This window comes from Moschus berezovskii, chromosome 8, assembly GCF_049115385.1.
Source record: "Moschus berezovskii isolate FMDL1 chromosome 8, NW_MosBer_1.0, whole genome shotgun sequence".
NCBI lineage: Eukaryota > Metazoa > Chordata > Mammalia > Artiodactyla > Moschidae > Moschus > Moschus berezovskii.
Genome location: NC_142467.1, coordinates 36,547,829 through 36,556,228, shown reverse-complemented (window position 1 = coordinate 36,556,228; position 8,400 = coordinate 36,547,829). Strand labels below are relative to the sequence as shown.

Sequence of the window (8,400 nt, the reverse complement as noted above, 5' to 3'; positions counted from 1 at the left end):
ACTCCCCAATCACTTAACTCGAAGAAATCCATCAAAGGCTCTTTTATAATTATGTAACTGAGTGATTATTATATGCCAGACATTAGGCTAAAGTGAATAATAGCATGAAAAAAGAACTATTATCCGTCCTATTTTCAATTTCGAAATCAGGAACTCGAAGACTTACAATAGGTCACATAGTAGCTATAACCAGAGGGGCTGAGATTCAAACCCATAATTATGTGATATTATGTGATAACATATTCTGTGATATTACAATTATGTGATATTATATTCTGTACGGACCAAAGAAGATAGCTAGATTGCAAACAATAAAAAAAAAAATGTGGAGTAAAGGACAAAAGAGGAAAAGTAGCACATAGAAAGGGAGGCAGTGGGCAATAATAGATATAAAATCCCACACCTAGTCTGCTTTTACAGAATGCCACCTAGCATTTCACCCTGCACAGGAAGCAGAAGAACTGTCAGAGGGTGCCTCCTAATAAGAATGATCTCTAACCCACCAAGGATAGCTGACAATAGAATCTAGAGATGCTGGAAAATGCCTGATTGCTCCTGTTTGTTTGTTTTTTTCCCCCACTTACCAAGTAGGAAAAAAATGCAGCAGGAAGAAAATGAGAATATGTGTGCCTTCTTTTCATCTTTGCTGCAAAACGGGGGGTGGAGGTGGCAAGGGGAGGGAGGGAACACTCATATGTCCATTGGTAACATCCTCATACTTACAAAACAGTTCTGGAATTCTCCTTTTTTGAAGGAATTACAGCATTGTTATTTTTTAATGAAATTCATATCAGAAATCTGTCAAGGAAAAATTTGCCGTGTGCCACAGTGAAGGCTGGATGATTAGATAAGGAAATAAGCTACACTATCATTTATGAAAAAGGGATGAAGAGAGATGCTGACCACTTTTGTAATTATATTTCTTCATATTTGGAAGTAAAGGTATAATCTCTGGATCTTAAAATATAAAAATCAATTAGACTATTTCTTTGGAAATAAATTACATGCTGCATAAATCAATACTGGAGTTACATGAAAGTCAGGAAATAAAAAGGCCAGAGTGGTTCTTTATGGTTTTATTAGGTCACAGCTAGAATATCAATCCATGACTTGCCAAGGTAGTCTAGAATTCATATGAAAATGTTCATAATAATGGAATCAGCTGTGGAAAGAAGTATCTGATGTCCACAGTATACTTTGTGATTCTGCAAAGGGCAAAATGACTGAGGCAAGGATTTCCTGTACTGCTGGAAAAAAATGCATCTCCAATCATTACAGGTTTAATAGCAATTCTTATTTTTGGACTGTAGAATTCATCTACCGCTGAGAAACGACTTTGCCATGTGTTTCTCAATCTTTTGACATTTAGCAATATTATGAAGATTGCCAAATTTGCAATATATACTGAATTTCAAAAGAAGATTTATTTTAAGTTATTTCTTAGGTGCACAAAGGCTATACAGAAAATAATTATGTACCTGACAGCAATAATAGGAGTAAAGGAAATGGCTAACCAATTTTGTTATTTATTTACTTCAATATGGGTAATTTAAGAAAGATTTGTAGTCTCAATGCCTTCAAACATAATTTCTAATACATACTGCAATCACATAGGTATAATAAAATCTGACCAAGTATGGTCAACACAAATGACTTTCAGGGACCAGACAGGTATAGTCAAGAAGTAAAGTGGAGAAAAATTACATGGCCATCTTGGTCTATGTTTTGTTGTCAATCTTTTGATAGAGATAGAGAGAAGATAAAAATGTATATAAGTATGATCATGAATAGAAAATATTCAGGACTAGTGTCAGAAATGAGAGGAAAGCATTTGGACTTAGGCAAAATGAAGACCCCCATATCTCACCAAAGGTGTTCCCAGTTCTATCTTACCATCGCCTTTGAGAATTTAGGTCTAGACCTGCTCAATATTGTTATTTCTTTATATTTTTAAAAATTGTTTCTAAAATATCACATTACCCTGTAGCTCAGATGGTAAAGAAATCTGCCTGCAATGCAGGAGACCCAGGTTTGATCCCTGGGTTGGGAAAATCCTCTGGCGAAGGGAATGGCAATCCATTCCAGTATTCTGGTCTGGAGAATTCCATGGAGAAAGGAGCCTGGTGGGCTACAGTCCATGGGGCTGCAAAGAGTCAGACACAACTGAGTAACTAACACTTCTATTACTAACACAAACAGAATGCCTCTGTGAACTATGTGACAGTCTTGAGTCTGGTCTAAGTCTGAGGAAGAATAGAGTATAGGCAAGACAAAATCACGTAGTTGTATGTGACTTGGTCAAGTTTGGGCAAAACTCCCACTCTGGTTCTATCTTGATGTTTATTTCCTTCTCGAGTCCTTCTAGGTTGTATGTTCAAGGGGAGGGGGCAGGAAAGAAGAGGCTGCAGGAAGGTGTGCAGAACAGGAACACTGCAAGCAACCATGTACACTTGCACTTGGGTACTGGAATCATTGCTTTTAACTGGCTTTATGACACTTGTCTGACCCATTTAACATCTCTGTGCCAGCTTTTTCCTCCTTTGAACTGAAGAGAATTAGATTAGATAATGTCTAAAATCTCTTCTACCCAGAAAAATCTAGAAGTAGGCAAACTATTTCACAGCCTCTCTGTGGCAAAGGAAGTTGTTAGTCATATTGTATCAAGCCTATAATTTATCTTTAAATCTTTTTTAATAATACTTTTCACTGAAGTAATTTTCCTTTTCAATGGTTACCTTTATTTTTGTACTTTTACACGTCAAAAAAAATTCTTTCTATGTGTGTGTTTTAGGAATAGGCTAACAGATTTCATCTTATGCATAAGGTCTAATACTGGAGTAGCTTCCTAGAGGACTGTGTTCAAAAGGATTATGGGAGATCTAGACGTGGTACATGGCATCATAATTGATTAGCAATGTCTGCATAGGTGAGGGAGAATGATTTCTACTTTTTATCAGAATTAGGTTTAAAAGTATTGATTCTGAATCCTAAGATTTCAAAATTACCTGAACCTTATATTAAACATCCAAGATGCATGGCCATTTATATATATATATATATATATGTCTTGCAGTATTTAAATAAAAAATTTTAGCCAAAGTATCAACCTCCCTTTTATTTTTTTAGGGGAGTGAAGAGGGCAGAGAGTGGCACTTTCCCTCAAATTATAAAATACATTATCAAAAATATCATTGCTTTAAATTTTATTTCAAAATCTTGGAAATTCATTGGCAAAATATATAAAGTATATGTTGAACTGAAATTAAAATTAATTCTGTATATCTCACCTATAGTCTCAGTTTCTGGTTTGTTTTTTTTTTTTTTAACAAATCAGGAGCATAGTTTATCTTACTCTTCACAGCTTAGCTAAATATCAAAGAGAGGAGTGTAATGAAGTATATTTCTTTTGCAACCTCATGGGACTGTAGGCCACCAGTCCATGGAATTCTCCAAGAAAAATACTGGAGTGGGTTGCCATTTCCTTATCCAGAGGATCTGCCCAACCCAAGGATGAAATCTGAGTCTCCTATTTGGCAGGCAGATTCTTTAGCATTGAGTTACCTGGGAAACCCCATGAAGCATATACTAAGACTGTCAGAGTTTAGATTCTCATCAGGTCTTTTATTCAGGCACATGGAACAAAGAATCCAGTTTCACCATCAAGCAAGAAAACCTGAATGTTTCAGAAATAACAGAATTTCACATGAAAGTAAAATCTTGAAATACTTAAAGGAGGACAGAGGCTTATTGCCCAGCAGTTTCAACAGGGACTCACAGCTAAATATTTATTCAAGAAATAAACAAGAAAAGATGTCTTCCAAATTCTAGGAATTCTAGAAAAACTTTTTTGAATAAAGTTGATAATTTTGCTTCATAAAAATATATATTTCTATGAATAGTATGGTGAAATTCTATTTCTCAAGTAGTTTTTTAGAGTTCTGATTTTTAAATACCCATATGTAGAATATTTTTAAATAATTACAGTTTTATTATTTGTGCTTACTCCAAAGTAGGATAGAAAAGAACTACCTAATAGAGATCTTATCACTTCCTAGGTGAAGAAATATTTAAACTATTAAATTTATTCTATTAGTTTTCAGTAGATAAATGTACACCAATTTAGTTTTGAGATCCTGAACAAAATTGTTCTCTAAGATGAAACATTATCTCCACAGTAATCTTCATAAGATAGCATTTTCTAAATTGAACTAAATTCAAATTACCACTGGCTCTGAATTTCTGAATTAACAAAGAATAAATTACCATGCAGTCATCTTACTGCTCAAGGTCTTATTATTGACAAATACATTTAAAAGAAATGCAACAATTTTGGGGGAAAGAGACAACCACACTGAAAATCCAGATTCTTAAAAAAATTTCCTCACAAAGCTTGCTCAGATGAACATTTCAGATCTCAATTAAATTTTTACCTGATATTTAAAACCTGTGTCCTAGGTTTGTTTTTCTCCCAAGAGCCAGGCCGATGGCTTTTCCAATTACAGCCATATTTTAAAATCCCTAAATCTTTAAATAAAGGTTTCTTTGGATCCCATGGGAAGAATATCTGTGTGGATTACACAACATTAACTCTGAGACAACAGTTAGGTTAAGAAAATTATAATTCAGAGACAAAGACATCCATTTATTTTTTATGTCGGCTAAAGAAAATCATTTTGTTCACGGGGTTCTCAAGGCAAGAATACTGAAGTGGTTTGCCATTCCCTTCTCCAGTGGACCACGTTTTGTCAGGCTGTATACTGTCACCCTGCTTATATAACATATATGCAGAGTACATCATGCGAAATGCAGGGCTGGATGAAGCACAAGCTGGAATCAAGACTGCCAGGAGAACTGTCAATAACCTCAGATATGCAGATGACAACACCCTTATGGCAGAAAGTGAAGAGGAACTATAGAGCCTCTTGATGAAAAGTGAAAGAGGAGAGTGAAAAAGCTGACATAAAACTCAACATTAGAGATTTAGAAATACTAAAGGTATTTCATGTATGGGCTTTGTAAGGAAGAAGATAACTGTCACTATTCACACGGCCTCTTTAACCATATGGTGTAGTGTGCAATTATTTTCAGTGAGGGTACTGTATTTACGGAGACCGCTGCAGATATGAACATAGCAAGCCGCTGAAACAGGAAGAAGCAACTGCTACAAATCTAACTGCAAAGTCAGCCCTTGCTGCTTCCACGAGTCTCTCATCAGTTGGACCGACTGCTGAAATGAATATGGCCGAGGATGAGTCAAGAAATTCAAACTTTGCAACTGTAGGAGCAGGTTCAGAAGACTGGGTGAATGCCGTCGAGTGTGTTCGGGGCAGGCCTACTGTGGTCGGATTGCCCTTTCCTCCACTGAAGCCCCACTTCAGGGCTCAGTGACCCAGGAAGATGCAGAGAAAGGACAAAGTGTGGCGCAGATCAACAATGCCCCTATGCCGCGGTGGGGGAATGCCGCTACCGGGAGAACTGCGCATGCCTGCACGGAGACGCCTGTGACACCTGCGGGCTGCAGGTCCTCCATCCCCTGGATGCTGCCCAGAGGTCACAGCGTATAAAATCCTGCATCGAGGCCCATGAGAAGGACATGGAGCTCTCGTTCGTGGTGCAGCACAGCAAGGACATGGTGTGCGGTGTCTGCATGGAGGTGGTCTACGAGAAAGCCAACCCCAGTGAGCGCTGCTTCGGGACCCTCTCCAACTGCTGTCTCAAGTGTATTCGCAAGTGGAGGAGTGCCAAGCAACCTGAGAGCAAGATCATAAAGTCCTGTCCAGAATGCCTAATCACATCTAACGTTGTCATTCCAAGTGAGTACTGGGTGGAGGAGAAAGAAGAAAAGCAGGAACTCATTCAGAAATATAAGGAGACAATGCGCAACAAGGCATGCAGGTATTTTGATGAAGGCCGTGGGAGCTGCCCATTTGGAGGAAACCGTTTTTACAAGCATGCCTACCCTGATGGCTGTAGAAGAGCCACAGAACAGAAAGTGGGAACATCAGGCAGATAACAGGCCCAGTGAAGGAACCACTTCTGGAAGCTCATGGAGGAACCAGAGAACGGCAACCCTTTTAAAAACAAAGAGCAAGTTGTCACCTTTGAACTAGGCGAGATGTTGCTTACACTTTTGGCTGCAGGTGGGGACAACGACCTGACAGTCTCTGAAGATGAGCAGGACTTGTTTCACGATGAGCTGGAAGATTTTTATGACTTGGATGTATAGCAATGGCGGGGCACGGTGAACTGGTCTGCCAAACATCAGAGGGCAGCAGGCCTCCGGGACAGCAGCAGTACCCTACTGCTCTCCTAGGCAGGCCTCTCAACTCCAGGTTCTGTCATAATCATTTTTACCCGGAGTCTGACTTCTTGACCCTTCACCTTTCCCCAAGGAGTATGTTGTTTTCTCTGTTTAAAAAAGTTACAAAAATAAATCTGAAAGTCAGTTTTTCTGTAATATGAATTTAACTATCAGTTAGTGTAGGTTTGTTGCGCCATGTTTTCCACTAGATCCACAGTTCGAGGGGAGCATATCTGGATTTCCAGTGTTCATTTTTTAGGACCCTGGGTTCAGAAGTTATAGCAATGGTCCCTGCTTTGGGGGTCCAAGAATCGGGGTGATGGGTGAAGGATCTGAACTGTAACAAGTTCTAGACTTAGGCAGTGGGTACTTAGTTTCTGGTAAAATCTGCTTTATGTCTATATGTTCCATCTGGTGCTGTCCTGTCATCCCCGCCCTGTGCACTCATCCTGTTGTTTTGGTCTCTGTTTTTATGGCACACAAGTAATACTACTGGGTAATCAGAACCAGGTGTGAATGTATTTGAAATTTTTACTGTCTTTAGCATGATAGGAAAATTGTGAGGGAACACATATAAAAAGATGAAAGTGGAAGAAAATAATGCAGAGTTGGAAGCTGACTCCCCAAGGCTGATGGACTTGGGATGTGTGAGTGTGTGTGACAAGCTTCCCATCCCTGCATAGATGCAGTGTTTGTAGCCTTAGCGCAAAAACTCGGTTTAGTGGTTTCAGCCTCATGTGGCAAATAGATCTTAAAGGACAAAGCAGTTTATTGGTAGCTGTTAACAGAGCAGTGCTAGCTCTATCTGTATAAACAGATAGATGGGCTTAGCCATAGAACTGCAAACTATCTGGTTATCCCACAACCTAACTTGGGTCCACCGGAGAAGACAATGGCAACCCACTCCAGTACTCTTGCCTGGAAACTCCCATGGACAGAGGAGCCTGTTAGGCTGCAGTCCATGGGGTCACTAAGGGTCGGACACGACTGAGCGACTTCACTTTCACTTTTCACTTTCACGCATTGGAGAAGGAAATGGCAACCCACTCCAGTGTTCTTGCCTGGAGAATCCCAGGGACCTGGGAGCCTGGTGGGCTTCCGTCGATGGGGTCACACAGAGTCGGACACGACTGAAGCGACTTAGCAGCAGCAGAAGCAGCAACTTGGGTCCACAGTTGCGTTTAACATTGTTTGATCTCCTGGACTTCTCAGTCCAGGCACTTTTTGACTAACCTCTGTCCTCATTTGAGGCAATTTTTGTCAGGTTTTTGCTTCCTATTTTGTGAGTATTTGCCTCATTCCATCCCCAAGTTTGCAGTTAGACAGTGTGATTCAAAACTACGTTTTAAGGTGTTTCCTGTAGTGGAGTCATATTTTGGCACTATAGTAAGTCTATGGGGTCACACAGAGTCGGACACGACTGAAGTAACTTAGCAGCAGCAGCAGCATAGTAAGTCACGCTTCTCCACTAAAGGGGGAAATAGAGGGTGGTAATCTAGAAGATTAGCTAAAAGCTAATGTTAAATTGTTGGAAGATTTCTTCAATCAGAAATTTTAGCATTGTGCTTTGTTGCTCTATTTCCCAAAAATAACTTGGAGGTGCCCCGAGTGTGTCCATCTACTGCTATAATCCTCGGCTATCACTCACTTTCAGAAAAAAAAAAAACAGTAATTGTTACAGAGGTCTCTGTATTTTGCAGCTGCCCTTTTGTAAGACACACTTTTCCGAAATAAAGCAATTTTTAAACACCCCCTCCGCAAAAAAAAAAAATAACTCAACATTCAAAAAACAGAGATCATGCATCCAGTCTCATCACTTCATGCAGATCAATGGGAAAACAATGGAAACAGTGACAGACTTTATTTCTTGGGCTCCAAAATTACTGTTAATGGTGACTACAGTCATGAAATTAAAAGATGCTTGCTCCTTGGAAGTAAAGCTATGACCAACCTAGACAGCATATTAAAAAGCAGAGACATTACTTTGCTGACAAAGGTCCGTCTAGTCAAAGCTATAGTTTTTCCAGTAGTCAGGTATGGATGTGAGAGTTGGACCATAAATAAAGCTAAGAGCCGAAGAATTGATGCTTTTCAACTGT

The 8,400-nt window shown here is 39.3% G+C and overlaps 1 pseudogene; it reads left to right on the top strand.

Annotated features, from left to right (window-relative positions):
• Positions 1 to 5,002: 5,002 nt before the first annotated feature.
• Positions 5,003 to 6,226, top strand: LOC129559293 (E3 ubiquitin-protein ligase makorin-1 pseudogene; annotated as a pseudogene).
• The last annotated feature ends 2,174 nt before the right edge of the window (positions 6,227 to 8,400 follow it).